A 20,371-nucleotide genomic window follows, 5' to 3' on the forward strand; every position below is an offset into this window, starting at 1 on the left:
AAACACACACTGCTCCTACATTTCCTTTTAAATTTTATTAGTGCTCTGTTGTTTGTTAGTGTGCACTCGAGGTATCACATAGAGTTTCCTCACAGTAAGTGTGTTAACTTCATTGTGTGTAGGTGGTACTCTAGCTAGTGTGCTCTCTGTTTCTGCTGAAATCATTGGCACTTTGGTTCGGTCATAATTCCTGCTGGGGGCAGACACGCGGATCCTTCTTTGAGAAGGAGCTTTCAGTAAAGTGCCCTAGCATCTCTCTAATTCTCAAAGTCCTGGCACTTTTCCTTTTGTGACAGTAGAGATCTTTATTATAACAGGCGACTGGAGTGATTATAGAGAGTTCTGGTTGCTGTGAAGGTACAGCTTTGTTAGAATAGGGGTAAAGGTACAGGGTCCAAGCTATCTCTGTTAAAATTTCTTCTTTTCAGAGCCTAATCACTGCCTTCAATTTCTGGTGGCTGAATGGGTGTTTCTTTCTTGAATAAGGCAGTTCAGGAACTGAGAGTACCCCACATTTGGACCATATCATTTCAAAGGCACAGTGAGTCAGAGAGGTTCCGATGCTCATTATTTTGCTTAGAAAACAGATTGAGTCCCAATAACCCTCCCCCTATTCTGCCAATGCCATAGATATTGGATTTAGAATTCTTAAACTTTGTTCTCGTTTTATTTCTAAGCATTTCCATGGCTGGGCTGGAGACATAATACAAAGGGTATGGTGTAGGATAACACTGTTCTGTCCTTCTTGCATAGCCTCAGGTAGTTTAGGTTTATTGGGTTGCTCCCACAACAGTGTTCCCATTCCTCTGTGTTTATTTGTAACTTCTTTCTTTGTGCTCTGTTGATTTGTAAATATTGTTTTTCTCTTCTCCCGAAGTCCCTTGTATAGTTTATTCAGAGAAATGTCCTTTTGGTATGGACACAAGAAGACACGCTTTTGTAATGTTACTCTCAGTGATGTTTCTCTCCTGGGCATCTGTTTTCTCACCTAAGCCTCAGCTGCTTTTACTTCCTAGCGCCCCCAAAAGCAGGGTCCCGAGAAGGGACTGGATGGAACCAGGGCAAGCCATAAGCTATGTGCTTACCCTGGCATCGAGATGGGCCTGGCCAAAGAGCCATAATGCTTAACTATAAGTTAATTGCTTGGTCATGGACAAATGCTGTCATGATCCAAAAGTAATAACTAGATTTGGACCCTGCAAGGGTTAGGAATGATTAATCTAGCCTGAGACCTGTAGTCTGAGTCCGTGGCAAGATGTTCCCAGGAGAGCTGCCCTACAAGTCTCAATGTTATCGCTTACTGTGTCCATACAAAAATAGCTAGTTTTGCTATGTTGATAGTTATTGGGCTGAGGAAAAGAGGAAAACACCTTAGAAGGTATTTTGCCCTTGGGCAGTCAGGAAGGGCTTTGGTATGCCTTTTAGGTGGTGTTCCCTTTGAACTTGATGGGCCCTCAGGGAGGGCTTTCTTATGTTGATTTGGCTACCTGAATGGGTGCAGTGTCAGCCTGGAGAGAGAAGGAAGTTGGAGAGAGAGACGGAGGAGAGACATGAGTGAATGAAGAGAGGATTGGAATAAATTGCAACTAAGACCTTCCAGCCTGGCCCTTATCTCTTCCTTCTTCTGTCCTTGGCCAACAGCCATCCCAATTGAGGCCACACACAGAGGCTCAAGAGCACCGAACGCGGGTGGTGAGACAGAGTCGTCCAGAGAGCCTGTGAACACACAACCTTCAGCATGCATAGTTTTTTACAGTAGGGGCTTGCCTTGCCTGTGGCCAATCCATCCCTGTTATGATCCCTGACTCTACATATGATTCCTTGGCCCCCAAGTTCTTTGATCCCTGAGCAAAGAGCCAGGAGTAAGACCTGAACATTGCCACCTGGGCGAAGCCCTCAAACCAAAAATATCAAACTTTGTTGGCTCATTTCTGGAGCACCTTTTTTTTTGGGTGCCTAACTTTAAACATTAAATAACTATCGGATAGAATTTTGGCCATATAATTCATCATTTTGATGTAGGCAGGTAGACAGGGAGGGCCCCCTCCCGGCAACAACAGAAGCCAGCCCTGCAGAAAATAGGAAAACAGGAACTAAGGCTTGATAAGACCCTCACCTGGCTCCAGCAACAGATCCTCCTCTAGGAACAAAAGGCCAGGAAAGGAATTTCAAAGAAGACCATCACCACTCCCATCCTCCCTGGTAACCTCCTTAGGAATGGGACATTTACCTGGGAAGAAGCCCCACATGGGGGCAAGTTGGAGGGACCCTATAAAGGCCACCTTGAACAAAGGAAGCACGCGCATATGCTGCCTGAGCCCATGTGCTGCTTGCGCCCATGTGGCCAAGCACATGTGGTTCCCGAGCACATGTGTCGCCCACATCTCCCCTCTTGAGATGTGTACTTTCATGCTTTCGTGTCTAACTTTACTCTCTCACTCCCTCTCCCTCCCTCCATACCTAAAAATCCTCCAAATAAAATCTATTTACTTCACTGCTTGTCTACTCCTGAAATTCCTTTCTGCGAGGCGAGACAAGAACCCAGCAACCCTGGGTCCCGAGTGGCAGAGGCGGATGGGGAGAAAGTGACTGTCTTTCTCCTCCCCGCTTCACATAAGTCACCCGTGGGGCCCACCGACATCAATTTAAAGTATCGCTGTTTCAATGTATCACTGTCACCCCATTGATTTGCTCGAACGGGCGCTAGTAATGTCTCCATTCGTCCCAGCCCTGAGATTTTAGCAGCCTCTCCTTACTCATCCTTCCCAACGGTGCCGTATTGGAGGCTCTTACAGGGTCAGGGGAATGAGGTCTGTTATTGCTACTTTTTTGGCATATCGAATACGCCACTAGGAGCTTTCCAAGCTCTGCTGTGAAGGTGGGATACTCTCGGTAGCTTGCCGAGCTATCCAAGAGAGATGGAGAACATATATTAGAGAATACAAGCAAGGATGTTAAAACCAAACACGTGTGCTGCTTTAGGTACAATAGTAGGCTAGACTTGCAGGAGCTTTGTTTTATAGTCTGTGGATCTTGACTGTTGTTGGATTACATGGTGCCAGGGTCAGTTTGTGGGTATGACTGCCTAGCTACTGGAAAATGGGGGATCTGGGTGGAGGAGGCCCAATCTCGATTTGAGCAGGCTTGGAGATCTCAGCCTCCGGTCCCGCACACCTGGATTCCTCTGCCAGTTCCTTCATGCTTGAGGCTTGTCCAAGCATGTGGAGAGTTGCCTTGAGCATAGCTGTGACTGGGTTCTGGAGGTTTTCGGCTTTCGGGGTTCTGCTTGGGGCAGGGAGGGAAACTCAACCAGCCCTTCTCCCACAGGCCCGGGTGAAAACAGCCTGCCATAGGGGACAGGAGATTCTGCCCTTTTAAGATAATTATTTTAATTATCTTAAAATTAAAGGGCTGGAGCGATAGCACAGCTGGTAGGGCGTTCGCCTTACAAGCGGCCAACATGGCCGACCCGAGTTCGATTCCTCCGCCCCTCTCGGAGAGCCCGGCAAGCTACCGAGAGTATTCGATATGCCAGACACAGTAACAACAAAGTCTCCAATGGAGACGTTACTGGGCCCGCTCGAGCAAATTGACGATCAAGGGGAGGGCCTTTACCTTTACCTATTTACCTATTTTAAAATTGAAAACAGTGAAGGAAACCTTGGTTTCTTTGCACAATTGGAATTTTTCCTGTAAGGATAGTAAATGTGCACAGATGCAGGGCTGACTTGATCTAGGAAGGTCAGTGTGCAAGGTACCAACTTAGTCTTTCACTTTTCATCTGGTTATCGCGAATCTTGGGGTAATGATGAACAGTGTTGTTTGTAGCAGAAAAAAAGTGGCATCTGAGAAGACAGGCCTCCCAGGGAATGTACACAGATTCTTGTATTTGACCCTTGCCTCTGTGTACCTGAAGATTCCTCCGTGCCTGCAACTCCCAGTCGGAGCATATTGAGTCAGACACTAACTTCTCACTTGATTTAAAGAACTGTAAGGGCCTAACATGGCTTTTTAATAAAGCTATATTAAAAAAAAAAAAACTTATGGATTTACTTTTAGTTTGGGGGGGCGTCACACTTGCCTATGCTTAGAGCTTACTCCCAGCGCTGCATCAGTTTTTCCTTCTGGAATTAATTGAGGGACCCTATAGGGTGCCAGGGATTGAACCCAGGTCAGCCACATGTAAGGCAAGTGCATACCCACTATATTATGTATCTGACCACAGAAATTAAAAATAAAAGTTTCATAAAACTACTTAGAACTCAAGTATCACAAACTATGATAGGGAATTATTTGGGAAAGAAAGCTGTTTCCCCCCTACAGAATGGTGCTATTCTCTGCTGCTAAACAACTTTGTAATTAGGAGTTAGTTTGAACAGTCTTTGCTTTGTTTCTTTAGCCATCTTACACAGGAAGATTTCAATCTTTTTTGTAGTTCCCTTCCAGGCAAACAACTTTTGTTTTGGGGCAATGACACACATAATTGTGCACAGGGCTCAGGGCTATGGAGTCCCTGACTCCATACTCAGAGACTGTTCCTGGTAGGATTTGGGGGATCTTATGTGGTACAGAGGATTGAACCCAGGATAGCTATTTGAAAGGTAATCACCATACCCACAGTAAAATCTCTTCAGTCCAAAACTTATGCTTGATTTTTATTTTTGCTAACTTGCAACATAGTCCTTTCTATTACTAGTTGGTAAAATGCAATTTTGAACTTGAAACTTAATCATTCTTTTGTTTGTTTTGGGGTTTCAGACTCATAGATATTCGACTTATTCCTGTCTCTGCGCTCAGGGATCACTTCTGACAGGGCTTGGGGGACCAGGTTTGGGGGGTGGAAGGATGAACTTGGGTTGACCATATGGAAGACAAGTGCCTTATCTATTATACTACATGACCCTGATTGTGATTACACTTTTATGCAATGTATAGTAAAAAAAATAACTTTAATGAGAAAGACAAGATAATATGTGTGAGAAAAAGTAAGATTTAGTCCAAGTTAGGAAACTTACTTTTTAATTTCATTTATTCCATTTGTTGTCCATATGATCATGAAAACATATTTTAAATTTTCTGATTTTTAAAGATTTTAAAGAGGTCTTACTAAAAGTGAAGTCTACCACCTCCCAAATATAATTGCAAAACATAATGTATATGATTTGTTTAGTAACTGTATAGAAATTATTATTAAATGCTAAAAGACTATTTCTACACTACGACTACTATAGTCACTATAGTCTATACTATAGTCTAATTTCAAATTAGAGCTGATGATTACATTTAATTGTGCATTAACTATAGAGACAATCATAAGCAAGGAAATTAATGAATATACAGAGAAAAATCAGAGGTGAAAAGTTTTGGGTATAAAAATAAAGTATTTTAGAATTTCACCATATAATTATTTATATGGAACTACTACTACCAAATCTATGTAAGTTCTTAAACATAAAGGAGAATTTTTGTAAATATTTTCACTCATTAGTCATTAATAAGCTGAATATAATTAATAATGAAAGAACTTTTGACATCACATATAAAACTTGGTCATTTTTTTGTTTATGATTTGTTTATTTGGCTGGTTTGCTGGCTCTCTGGTTCACTGTTTTATGACTTCTTACCAGAACAATTGAATTTTGGCTAAAAACAACCCTGTGAATTAAAAAAATAATAAAACAATCAACTGTAACCATATTACCACTAACTTAATAAAATAATTCTTATGAAAGTATCTAAAAATTTTCCTTATATATAAATGATTATATCTTTCCAATATTTCATTAACTCAGATTTTATGATAGTGGTTTCCTGAGTACTGAATGAAAATAGTTTAGAATATTTATTTAAAATGTATTTTACTCTTACTTATTGAATCACAATCTCTGATGGCTGTAAATCAAAATTTTCCACAAACAGCAGGATTTCTTCTTCCTCCTCTCTCTCACCCTTTCTCCTCTCCCATCCTCTTACCATCTTCTACCTACTACCTACCTCCACCTGCTGTTCCTCCTCTTCTCTTCTTCCTATTTGTGCTAGAGATTAAACCCAGAGTCTCAAATATGTAGATGAGATGCTCTACCACTGAGCCACATCCCCACCCTTTATCTTCTTTTTTACAGGACGAATAATATTATCAGGCCATTATACAACATATCACCTCTATTTATCAATATCATGTTACACACTTATTTTTTTCTATTTTTTTTAATTTTTTGGGTCACATCCAGTGATGCCCAGGGGTTACTCTTGACTCTGCACTCAGAAATTACTCTTGGTGATGCTTGAAGACCATATGGGATGCCGAGTATGGAACTCAGGTAAGCCACTTGCAATGCTACACTATCTCTGTGGCCCCATACACATTTAAAATATTCTTAAGAGGATAGATCTCACAATTGTGTACTTTTTACTGCAAATACACACATGAGGCAGAAGGAAACTTTTGTAGTGATCGATACATCTGTTATTTTGATTATGGTAATGATAACTTATATGACTTGATCACTTGACTTCCCGTTAATCGTCGATTTGCTCGAGTGGGTGCCAGTAATGTCTCCATTTGTCCCTGTTGCGTGCTAGTGTAGCCCAATGGCTTCTGTTCACTCTAGGAACATGAAGAGCCTCAAACCGATCATTCATGATCTTGATGAAGAAGTATGACCATCTGGTATGTGGGCGGCCACACAGTCTTTTGACAACCCATGGAATCCAGTCGGTAACAGCACTAGTCCAGCGGTCATCTCAAATCTCATTACGTGACCAGCCCATCTGATTTTTGACACCTTGACAAACGAGACAGCGTCCCTGATTCTTGATCGTCGCGGAGGTCAGAACTCCAGATTCTTTCTCTCATTTGAGTAAAACGTGATATTCCAAGCATAGCTCTTTCAATTCCTCTTTGGGAGACCTGAATAGCATTCTCATCCTGTTTGCATAGGGCCGAGGTCTCATATAATAACTCATATGATAATGTTTAAATAAAAAAATTACACATATTAAGTATATAAATGATTTCATTCCATTTATATTCTAATAAAGCTATCAAAGAAATATCATCATTCATACAACACATTAAAAATGTGCAAATCACCTTATTTGTCTATAAATCTCTGTTAAGTTTGTGTATGTACTCCACTTTTAATTATGTGCTTATGTAACTGAGAAAAGCACCAATTAATGGGGGGCTACGATGAACACATATCATTAACATAATATTCCCAGGGCTTAATTTATTTTATAGTTGATCATTTTAATGTCATGAACTGAAGTTCAAACTAATTGGTAAAAAAATTAGCATTCTATACATTAAATTTTAATTTGCTTTTAACATCTTAAGCATTTGTATTACGAAGTACTTAGTAGTGGAGAAGTTCTATAACACCAGATCTAATGTTATAGAGCTTGATCCATTATTCAATTTAATAACAGATAATTTAAAAAATCTTCTGTTTGGCATCTGGAGTGGGTTCAGTGGGTAAGATATATGCTTTTCATGGGGTCGACCTGCATTCAATCTCTGGCATCCCATATTGTACTCTGAACACCACCAAAGTAATTCCTGAGTATAGAGCCAGTAGTACACCCTGAACATTACCACGTGTGGCCCCAACATGCCCCCACCACAAAATAAAGTTCTATGTTTTGGCCATATTCTATTATGAAAATCCCATGATATAGATGTTTTCCTGCAAGTTTGTCCAAGTTTGGACAAACTTGCAGGCTATCGAATGTAGCCTGCCCACAGGGCAGAGTCTGGCAAACTCCCCGTGGCCTACCAAATATGCCAAATACCAGTAACAATGATGGGTCTCATTCTCCTAAAGAGCCGTGAATATAATCTCAGGGCTAGGATGAAAGAGACGTTACTGGGGCCTGCTCGAGGCAATCGACGATTAACAGGATGATGAAATGAAATGAAATAGATGTTTTCAGATTCCTGAGTAGACTTTGCTCATTTTATGTACAAGTTACCATCTGTTAAATATTGTAGCCTCTGATCCCATCCATTGTCTTGATTCTAAGAAAACTCACTAGTAAACACTGCACATTATACTTTCTACAAGAATTGGCTTCTTGAAGAGCTCAGTCTATGACAGTGTACTATTCCTTTGGTCCACTGAAGAGGTATATCCTCATCAGATCACCTCTGACCATATAGATGGTATCCTATGAGTATCTTGAATCACCTAGCTTTATAAGCTTGATTAGGTAACATATTCAGACCTTTGTTTGAAGCTTAGAGTTAATATTAATGAGCAATATTGAACATCTAGCAAGAATTGGAAAGGATGAGTAAAGGCAGTTAAACCTTTCAAGGATCTTTCTGATCCAAACTATAATCCAAGTTTTGGTAATATATGAGGATTCATAGACTTAAATTTACACCATTTTTATATGTACATGTTCTTATTATGTTTCTCACTATACTTTATTTTGTTTGAAGTTTAATTTAAATTATAAATAATAGATACTACCAGAAAGGGAATAGTGCACACTTAAATATAGACTGTAAGAATGATATTTTGAAGCTACAAGAGAATTGTTTTAATGATCTGTTGTATCTGGTTTAAATTCATACATATGAATATATAGAAAATTAGGTATATAAGGAATATCAATTTATATGGAAATCAGAAATTCCCGTATAAAGCATTGTAATCAAGCAGCCCCAAACATGGTTCTTTAACTATTTGCAGTGAAATGTGTTCTTATTGTAGATATTTTAATAACTGGTATTAGAAAGGTATTGCATAAGGACTAAAAGGTAAAAGGTAAAGGCCCTCCCGTTGATCGTCGATTTGCTCGAGTGGGCCCAGTAACATCTCCATTGGAGACTTTGTTGTTACTGTGTCTGGCATATCGAATACTCTCGGCAGCTTGCCGGGCTCTCGAGAGGGGCGGAGGAATCGAACTCGGGTCGGCCATGTTGGCCACGTGTAAGGCGAACGCCCTACCCGCTGTGCTATCGCTCCAGCCCGCATAAGGACTATGTGACCTAAATTTGTGATTTAATTTTTTTTTTACATTTACTCTTAAAATAACCTTTTTGTTAAGTTTTCTAAACAAACCTAAATACATGGACAACTTATGATGTGCCCAGAAAACACTAGACTTCCTATCATCTTACTTTGAACTACATTTTAAAAAGATAAAATGGTAATAATTTGGTTACAAGCTATTGCATCTAATAAGAAAATGCATAACTATCTAATAAAAATATAAATTAGTTTCTTTAATCATATATATTCTAATGGGGATCATTCATAATTGATACTTCACAAGCATTTTCGTCTTGCTTAACTGCTCAAAATAGTTAAAGTTTAGTGATCTAAGAAAGCCATTTCTCAGTGATTCTGTCAATAGTTTCTCTGCTATTGTAACAGAAAATTATAACCATGTTCTTGTTCTCACATTAGTATTCAACAGCAAGAGATGAATACTAAATCCTCACTGAATAATTTAGCTCAAAATGTTTACCCTTTGATGTACAAGTACAACATATCTGGAAAACACCATGTACTGAGTCTATTCTTAGAAGATTGGTTTAGTATATTTAACCCTTCAAATGTTATTCAAGAGCCACAGAGACAGAGCACAAAAATTCATTACAGCTTCAAATTCCTGTCAATATTATCTTCAATTTTTCCCTAGTCCAATCTCAATTTTAAACTTCCTATTAACATGATGCTGGTAATTCCAACATCACTGTTAGAGTATTTTAAACTGGTTTCAGATATTAAAAATCACATTTTTGAGCCTTTCCAATTTTCCAGACACTATAACTCATCACCAGGGAGATATGTGATAAAAGTATTAAAATTAACAAGAAAACCATGAACCAAAAGATCTAATTTCAAAACCTGCCTCTTTCCTTCAAAAACTAATTTGGACAGGACACTTAAATAAACCTTCATATTTTTGTTTTTTAAAATGATGATTATTTTACTTACCTACAGACTTAACTATTATCAGGATTAAAATGAATGCCCTGATGCAATGTCAACACTCAATGAACAGCACAGTCCATTAGAATAATGAACACAATTTCATTCTATTTCTTCTTGCTATCCCTTCATCAGGAAAATTATGTTATTTAAGTTTCTTCTCCTCATTGGGTTTCTCATCTGGGCCAATTTGTACTCAAACCTGTAATGTGCAGAGGGAAGGCCTTGGAACATTTTTCTTGTTCCTACGCATAGTGATAAATGAAACACATTATTGAGATTCACTGACTATAATTATGGCAGCTTTACTTGGCAGCTGATCTGATGCTGCTCTTTTATGCCTTGTCAAGTGACATTTGTTAATATTTAACTTTTATTTATGTGCCTTCTTAGTGGTGCATGATATACAAAAAATGCAAGGATGCCACCTTTTCTGTTCTTCTCTAGGAACTTCTCTAGAATGATGGACTGCTGGATTCACACCTTTGAGGAGGAAACAGAGAATGTTTGTGTGCCAGGAGGGAAGACCATTCTCTGATTTAGTGTGCTTTCTATCCTGGCCTACATACTCTCTCCGGCTGTTTCAGGGGCACATTCACAGTTCCAAGAGCCCTGTGTGAAAGCATGTGGTCATCTCACAAAGCAGCTTAGTGGCCTGCAGGGTTTCCTCCAACCTGTAAACACAGGGCAGATGTTGGGTCAAATTTCTTCCCTCTTTTGATTCCTAAAGGATCTATTTCTATTAGACTGCAGGCTAAGGATAATGCCAGGTTTCCAGAAACAGCAGTCTCTACAGAACAGCTAAACCGAAGGTAGAAAATGCAAGAGTGAAAGTGGAGAACTCCTGGGGACTTAGGACAAGCCTGACTCTTAAATGCTTGGCTATGTAAACAGGCCAAGAGCTATGGAGAGTTTGTTGCCTAGCAACAACATGACACCAGCCAATGATGAGGAAGTAGAGGTTTTTTTAATTTTCCCAGATTGCGGATGATTTTTCTAAGGGAAGTTTGAGATGTATGTTCTTGTATCTTTTTTCTTTTCCGGAGTCAAACACTTAACTTTACACATCAACTAGACAACAGAATTTGATGTCTTTTGGGGTTTCAATCCCATCAGCAGTGTGAGCTTACATACTATATTTAAAATTGAAAGCTCAGGAATAAGTTCATGAGCACCACTTAATGCAAAGTAGCAGCGGCGCCAGCATACATTTCTGAAATAACAAGGCAGATGGAATCTAGCAGCTGTGCTGTGAGGGTGGTAAATAAAACATCAACTGAAGTTTTTAAAAGGAAATATCTTACCTAAAAGTGACATCCTCCTATACTTAGGAAACATTTGTGGTTCCTAGGTTTCGTGGCCTGTGACTATATTAGTCTTCCAAAGTCAGGTTAGAACTGCTATGAAAATTGCTAGGAGTTGGCCCCGCTCCTCTAAAATAAGAATGCCGCAGGCCTGGAAGATAGCTCAAGATCTAGGATGGGTACTTTGCAAGCTAGATCCCTGGATTAGATCCTCAGCATTGCACTGTTCCCTGAGCACCACTGGGAATGAGCCCTGAGACCAAGCTGGAGAAGGCTTTAAGTACGGGCAGTCATAACTCAAAGGCCCCCTGAATTAAAATATAGCACCAGAGATTCCTGAAGGGCCATCTGTCCACAGGTTGAAGAGGAACCTCTTATCTAGAGAGAAACTAGAGAGTAAGCTTTTGGTTTCAGCAAATTGATGGCATGATTTTATGCTTGTTGGATTTAATAAGTTTTAAAAACTAGCTTTATATTCTTGTGTTTTTTATTTACTTAAGTAATAATAATAATAATAATAATTTTATTGTGTTTTTTTCATAATAGATATTAACTTATAGGTGAAAGTCAAAGATTAGGTGAGACTTTTCTGCCTTTATTAGTGGAATAAGAAGTTGTTTTCTTACTCATTATTTCCCTTTAACTACTGTAAATTAAGTTTTATGAGGATCTGTCTTAACTTTAATCCACACACCAAGACAGTTTATCTTTTTTGAAGTACATAGTCACAAATAGTTACTCTTCATAGTTAATTAGTATCGAAGCACCTTTATTTGGAGTCACACCACAGAGGAGGTTATGAGAAGCAACAGTAAAAGCTCTGTGTAAGTCTATATTTGAGACTGGTTAAAATTCAGTACTAATCATGAAAACAAGTGCAATTCAATCAGTGGGTAAAAGACCTAGATGGGAACAAAGCGCACACAATGAACCAGCCAGTTCAGCTCTCTAACATGCATTGGGCACTTTCAGTTTTGTCTTGCTTAGCAGAACTCAGTCAGGTCCAACAAGAAGCATAGTTGATATACAGTCAAAACAATGCTGTATTTCTTTCTTTATTTTTTGTATCTACTCTCTCTTTTTAAATTTAAATTTATTTTTATAAAGTTGTTCATGATTTATTCAATCCAATATTCCCACACCAATGGCACCACCATTACACCATTACTTCCAATTTTCCCTATCACCACCCACACCTGCCCCAATGGCAGGTCCTAAATAATTTATTTTGTACTGCTTTTTATGAATAATTGACAAAAAAAATTAAAAATTTTTTCTTAGAAGAAATGTGTGAAGATTCACACATTTCTCACCCTACAGCCATTAAGCTGTTTTATAGAGATTACTAACTTGTTGTTATAGGTTAAACTTTTTGTTTTGATATTTTCTCAACTGAGATTTCCTACTACTATATGTCCCATCCATTGTGGTATGCTACTCCTGATACATCAGTGGTATAGAGTATGAGATGTTACTCCAGGGATTCTAAAATTCTGTATGGGATGATACAGCTGAAGTTAAATTTTTTAATTGGATGGTGACTATGGGGTCTGGAAGCATCCCTGTACCTTGTTGATCTCTTTTGAGATTTATTTATGAGTTTAGGTCATGGCTGGTTAACCAGAGGCAGTTTATGAACATGACTGCCAGGGTCCCAGAAAAACAGGGGAATGGGAAGAGATCACTCATCCCTGACTCCGTGAGACCCTGGAGATTTCAGTCACAAAACCTGCATGCCCAAGTTTTTCAACAGATTCATTCCTGGATGAGGCTTCTCTCAAACTTGTGGAGTCTGGTTGTGAGCATGGCAGCGATGAACTATGGAGGTTTTCAGTTGCTGGGTTTCTGTTTGGGTGGGTGGTGGGCTCACTCTCCCGACCTCCAAGGATTTCCCCCGTAAGACTCATCCTGCTACAGAGTCTAAAGGCAGCTCAGCAGCTTGTTGATAACTTTCGAGATTTATTTGAGTGTCTGTATCATGGCTGGTCAGTGAGCTTAAATTGCATTCCTTTCTTTAAAAAGAATATTGCAAGTCAAGTTTTGTAAGAGTACTTGGAAAGACAGAATTGATACTTCAGCAAACTTATAGAATAGGCCATACAACTTCTTCGGCATTTTCTTACTAATAAATACTTGTGAAAGGGACAACACATAATATAAAAATTTCTTCACATTGCCTGGTGATGAGATTTCTGGAAAGGAGACAAACAGCTTCATCTACTTTTATTTCCTAAATCTAACAACTACAAAGGACGATATTAGAACAAAAAACATCAGTTTCCCATGTAAGAAACCATAATTATCTTAATAATGCTAAAGATTAATATTTTTCTTTTCCCTCATCCTCCAAAGGAAGGTGTAATGGAACCCAACTAGATTTTCTGAGTGAAGCTACCCTGACTCTGTTAGAAAATGCTGGACAAGGGCAGTTTTGCCTAGATGTGAGGGATAATAGGACAAGTAACAATTTACTTATAACATCAACAGGTCAACAGGTAATGAGGACCTTTGAACAATATAATTTGTACAATTATAGGAAAATGTTTGATATGAATTAAATAGGAGGGTATTCTTCAGGATTCAAAATAGAATAGTTGGCAGGTCTGGTAGTTGGGGAGGAGAACTCTTGGGGAAGCAAATGTGATTCAGGATTTAAGAGTGGAGAACTGCTGAGTTATATTAACAGAGTTTTCTCCAAAAGTCACCTTGAAAGGGACCTGAAAGCAAGGAGGCTGTGGTTAACCCTGTAAATATTAGCCCTGAAAGAGGACTTTTGGACTCCCTCGGGGCACATTTTCCCAAACCTTCTTTCTTGATGTGTAGCAGAAGGCAAGTGCAAGCAACCTTAGCCTTGGAGACAAGGTAATGTCTCTGAATTGAACAAGTCATGGGGTATTTTAACATACCTCTGGTGACTTGAAATCCCCATTGGAGGAAAAAAGACAGGTTTGTTAAGCTCAACAGCAGTACTGAAGCTAATTAAAAGCTGAAGAGTGATTGCAAAGGGTAACTGAAATATGAGAGCAATAAAGTGCTTCAAACTTGAATCTTAACCAGGCTATTCTCAAGGCTTGAGTTTCTTAAACTAGGTTATTGTCCCAGGTGGGTTCACATAACTAACTGTGAGTGGCCACAAATAATTTAGCAACAGTAATAGATTTTTGAGCACTCAACAACCAAACATTAATTCAAAATCAAATATGTACTGAATCTGAGGTGCTTTTGATAATGCTCCTTCATGTTGCATTTTTCAGACAAAAGAGGGGTTGCACTTGGAAAAGGCTTTGGAAGTCCTGTTCTGGGCTAACTGAGTTGAAGAGAATGGCATTCCCTCATCTTTATTACCCCCAGGCTTCACCCTCAGTGCCATCAGTTTCAGGATTAGCTTCAATTCTCAAGAGTGACCCTCTGAGGCGTGAGAACATAAGCAACCTAGGTTGAAGTCACCAATATTCTTCCTACTTGAATGCCAGAGGTGCCCTGACAGCTTTTCTACTACAACTGTGTGGTATGTGACAATTCATGCTGTCAATAAGTAGTCAATGAGAATAAGATGCATAGACTCTGTTGTTAATTTGAAAAAAAAAAATCATAAGATCTTGTTGGTGATTTATTTGAAATAAATGAAAAACATTTTTTGGAAAGAAGAAAATACAATAATCATAATCAAAATAAATATATCATAATACTTATTATAATTATTGCCATCAGTTAGCAATTTGATGTCAGGTAAATTATAAGCAGTTGTTGCCCTTTCTGTCTCACTTTTATGACTTTGTAAGTTTCTGTTAAGAACTGTCATTGAATGGACTTCGGGGTTCCTACCCTGAACATATGTGCAATTGCTAACCCCAGTAGCTGAAAATGTGACTTTTTTGAAAATAGGATTTTAGCAAATGAACCCAGTATAAAGGAGGTCATAGAATGGAAACAAATCCAACATAACTGGTAAAGAGTCACAGAAAGAAAAATTACAATGTATGTTGACAGAGAAAAGACTGGAGTTATGCTGCCAATGAAAAGGATACCGAAGCTATGGGGTGATGGAGGAGATGAAGAATGTTCATCATCCTTAGGAGCAGAGCCCTATCTCTCAGTTGACTTTAAATCTCCGGCCTCCAAAAACTAGAGAAAGAACTCACTTCTTTTATTTATTTTTTTTTCTTTTTTTTTTTTTATTTATTGAATCACTGTGGGAAAGGTTACAAAGCTTTCAGGTTTATGTCTCAGTCATGTAAATATCAAACACATTTCCCTTTACCAATACTTATTTTTTACCATGAAGAACCCCAATAAAACCCCACCCCCCACCACTCCCCGTCCCTGTGAGGCAGATGAATTCTAGTTAACACTCTATCTGCTTTGATTAGATTCATTGTTTCAATAAAAGATTCACCACTATTATTTAGAGTTTACCCCCCCCCCAATCAGACATGCTGAAAAAGCATTGTGAAGTGATTTGCTTTCTACGGCTGGGTTCAAGAATTAAATGTTGGTTTTGGATTTCTGCTCTTTTACCTATTGACCCTGGAAGTATTTCTACTGAAAGTCAGATAGTTAAGAAATTGGTTTCTGTGTTCTGGAGTCCTGGCCATGCTGGAGAGCCGCTCGCGGGGGGCAACCGGTGACCTCGGTAGGGCGTGAAGGGCGGAGCGAAACGCCCCCCTTCCCATGAGGTTTTAGTCGCCCCCACACTCCCGGCTCATACCTGCTGTCCACAAGGCTCCCATGTGGCCGCCATCTTTCTTTCCAGAGAGGAGAGGGCGAATGGGGCAACACCCTTTCCCCTCCGGCAGACTTGATGGCCTGGATCAATGCATAGTCCGTTCACTTTTCTGCTCCAAGCTGCTGGGTTCTGCATTAAGTCCTTGTGCTTCTGGGGCCGTGGCCGTGCTGGAGAGCCGCTCGCGGGGGGCAACTGGTGACCTCGGTAGGGCGTGAAGGACGGACCAGAACGCCCCCCTTCCCATGAGGTTTTAGTCGCCCCCACACCCCCGGCTCATACCTGCTGTCCACAAGGCTCCCATGTGGCCGCCATCTTTCTTTCCAGAGGGAGGAGGGCGGAAGGGAGCAACACCCTTTCCCCTCTGGGCAGAAATGATTGCCTGGATTAACGCATAGTCCTTTCACTTTTCTGCTCCAAGCTGCTCTGTTCTGCATTAGGTCATTGTGCTTCTGGGGCTGTGGCTGTGCTGGAGAGCCGCTCATGGGGGCAACTGGTGGCCTCGGTAGGGCATGAAGGGCGGACCGAAACGCCCCCCTTCCCATGAGGTTTTAGTCGCCCCCACACTCCCGGCTCATACCTGCTGTCCACAAGGCTCCCATGTGGCCGCCATCTTTCTTTCCAGAGAGGAGAGGGCGAATGGGGCAACACCCTTTCCCCCCCGGCAGACTTGATGGCCTGGATCAATGCATAGTCCGTTCACTTTTCTGCTCCAAGCTTCTGGGTTCTGCATTAAGCCCTTGTGCTTCTGGGGCTGTGGCCGTGCTGGAGAGCCGCTCGTGGGGGGCAACTGGTGACCTCGGTAGGGCGTGAAGGACGGACCAGAACGCCCCCCTTCCCATGAGGTTTTAGTCGCCCCCACACTCCCGGCTCATACCTGCTGTCCACAAGGCTCCCATGTGGCCGCCATCTTTCTTTCCAGAGAGGAGAGGGCGAATGGGGCAACACCCTTTCCCCCCCGGCAGACTTCATGGGCTGGATCAACGCATAGACTGTTCACTTTTCTGCTCCAAGCTGCTGGGTTCTGCATTAAGTCCTTGTGCTTCTGGGGCCTTGGCCGTGCTGGAGAGCCGCTCGTGAGGGGTGACTGGTGACCTCGGTAGGGCGTGAAGGACGGACTGGAACGCCCCCCTTCCCATGAGGTTTTAGTCGCCCCCACACCCCCGGCTCATACCTGCTGTCCACAAGGCTCCCATGTGGCCGCCATCTTTCTTTCCAGAGGGAGGAGGGCGGAAGGGAGCAACACCCTTTCCCCTCTGGGCAGAAATGATTGCCTGGATTAACGCATAGTCCTTTCACTTTTCTGCTCCAAGCTGCTGGGTTCTGCATTAAGCCCTTGTGCTTCTGGGGCTGTGGCCGTGCTGGAGAGCCGCTCGTGGGGGGCAACCGGTGACCTCGGTAGGGCGTGAAGGATGGACCGGAACGCCCCCCTTCCCATGAGGTTTTAGTCGCCCCCACACCCCCGGCTCATACCTGCTCTCCACAAGGCTCCCATGCGGCCGCCATCCTTCTTTCCAGAGAAGAGAGGGCGAATGGGGCAACACCCTTTCCCCTCCGGCAGACTTGATGGCCTGGATTAACGCATAGTCCGTTCACTTTTCTGCTCCAAGCTGCTGGGTTCTGCATTAAGTCCTTGTGCTTCTGGGGCCGTGGCTGTGCTGGGGAGCCGCTCGTGGGGGGCAACTGGTGACCTCGGTAGGGCGTGAAGGACTGACCAGAACGCCCCTCTTCCCATGAGGTTTTAGTCGCCCCCACACCCCCGGCTCATACCTGCTGTCCACAAGGCTCCCATGTGGCCGCCATCTTTCTTTCCAGAGGGAGGGGGGCGGAAGGGAGCAACACCCTTTCCCCTCTGGGCAGAAATGATTGCCTGGATTAACGCATAGTCCTTTCACTTTTCTGCTCCAAGCTGCCGGGTTCTGCATTAAGTCCTTGTGCTTCTGGGATTGTGGCCGTGCTGGGGAGCCGCTCGTGGGGGGCAACTGTTGACCTCGGTAGGGCGTGAAGGACAGACCGGAATGCCCCCCTTCTCGTGAAGTTTTAGTCGCCCCCCCACACCCCCGGCTCATACCTGCTGTCCACAAGGCTCCCATGCGGCCTCCATCCTTCTTTCCAGAGAAGAGAGGGCGAATGGGGCAGCACCCTTTCCCCTCTGGGCAGAAACGATGGCCTGGGTTAACTCATCGTCCGTTCACTTTTCTGCTCTAAGCTGCTGGTTTCTGCATTAAGTCCTTGTGTTTCTGGGGCTGTGGCCATGCTCCAAACTTAACTCTGATTTTCAGGGAGAAAGATTGGGTGGTTTACTTCTCATTGATCACTTTGTATATAGATCACTTTGTATACGCGGCCGCGCGGTTTTGAGAAAAAGTCCTCGTTCCCGCATACTCGAGCTGTGTTTGTAGAGGCTTCTGGTCACCAGGGTTCCATCTGGGGGAGGCGAGATGCGGCGCCTACTCCATCTGGAACTTGCCGGTGCTCTCGGCTCTTTTTGGAACCTGTTTTTTCTTTTTTCTTTTCCTCCGGGATCCCGCACCCTCCATGTGTTCCTTCTCTTATTCTGAATGCTTCCACTTCTTTTATTTTAAGCCACCAAGTTTAAGGTGCCTTGCTCCAGCAACTCCAGAAAATTAATACAAAAATCAATCAATATAAAAAGAGACCACTTTCTTGCCATATGAAGGAAAAGCACTAAGAAACTACAATAAGCTACTAATACTTCCTAAAATACATAGACACTTTAACTATCAAAGTTGACCCAAACCTGGAATCCTGCAGAGAGGGAAAAGGTGCGAGCGATGACTTCCAGTACTGCTAAAATATCCCAACAGATGGAACACTTTTCAGAGCACTGGGTATAGAGAGATGAGTCTCTAACATCTGCCTTCCTCAAGACTTCCAAATCTTCTATTTTTTCATTCTTTTCTCTTTTTTTCACTCTTGCTCCAGTAAGCTCAAAAAATTGATATCGCATGCTTTTAAAAAAATAGAGCTCTAAAATAAAAAAGCTAGTTTAAAATTTTTTACCCGTCAAATTATATACAGAAATTTCCTAGAAACTTTCCAGAAATCTTGCTCACCTTGGAAATACACTCTTCCTGATTTGTAAGCCAACTGAGAAAGTCACCAAGAACCAAGTGAGACCCTGGAATTCTAAATAAGCTGAGCTCCTATTTCTCAAAGTTATTGACAGATGTATACTCAACGATGATTTCTTCTATAAGACATCAATGGGACAGTCACTGGAAGACATCTTGATGTTTTCTACAAACTCTGTGGATGCAACTATGTAACCCAGTTGCCATAGTAACAGAGTCACTGGCAAGCACCATTTTCTTCCTTTCCTCAGCCTAACTGGTAGATAAGATATTTGACCACCTTCCTTGATAATAGACCCTGAGGCAGAAAAACAAATAAACTGTTGGCTTATTTCCTTGAGGAAGGGCCTAGTTCTAAGCCTGCATACATTCGAAGAAAGGGAATTCAGTATCAGGTTCATCTAGCCCCACTATTGTTTATAGCAAGAAAAAGTTAGACATGTAAACGAAGGTTACATAAAATCTCCTCCAAACCAAAACAGAACAAAATAAAACAAAACATCTCCCAACTGTAAAACCTATAAGCTCACAAAGCTTCCTCTCAGAACTGAGGTACAACCCCGAGAGAGATAAAAACAGATACACACAAGTTCTCAGGCTTGAAATGGAAACACCAGCAAGGGAATCTTTAAAATTAGTTTCCTAGCAACAAAAAGCCAGAGGGATTTGGGCATTTTGTCTTCATTTATTGGAAATAATGACCCCTGAGTCTGAGGAAGAAAGAACTTACTGCTAGGTAATATGTTATGAAGCTTGTCTGCTCTAATGACAACAACAAAAGAATTATAGTAAAGCCTGGGTGCTCACTAAACCATGTCCTTTAATTGACTAATTAAAACAGTTGATGATTTTACATACATTATACATGCATCAGGATCCTCCGTGAGCTGTATTACGGATTCGCCACCAGGATATCACCATTCTACAAGGAAGTGATCATCGACGTCAAGAGGAGGGTTCAACAAGGTGATACCATTTCTTTCTTTTTCTCCATTTTTAAATTAATTTTTATTAGTGAAACACCATGAGGTTCAGTTGTAGACTTACAAATTATTGTGCTTGGGTTTCGATTACACAATGATCAAATATCCAACCCTCCACCAGCGCCCATTTTCCACCACCATGGATCCCAGTTTCCCTCCCACCCCCATCTCCCCTATCCCACCCTGCCTCTGTGGCAGAGCATTCCCTTTTTTTCTCTCTCTCCTTTTGGGTGTTGTGGTCTGAAAAAGAGGCATTGAGTGGCAATCATGTTCGGTCCATAGTCTACTTTCAACATGCATCCCACATCCTGGGAGGATC

The sequence above is a fragment of the Sorex fumeus genome, unplaced genomic scaffold (genome assembly GCF_029834395.1).
Source record: "Sorex fumeus unplaced genomic scaffold, SorFum_2.1 ptg000037l, whole genome shotgun sequence".
NCBI classification, from domain to species: domain Eukaryota; kingdom Metazoa; phylum Chordata; class Mammalia; order Eulipotyphla; family Soricidae; genus Sorex; species Sorex fumeus.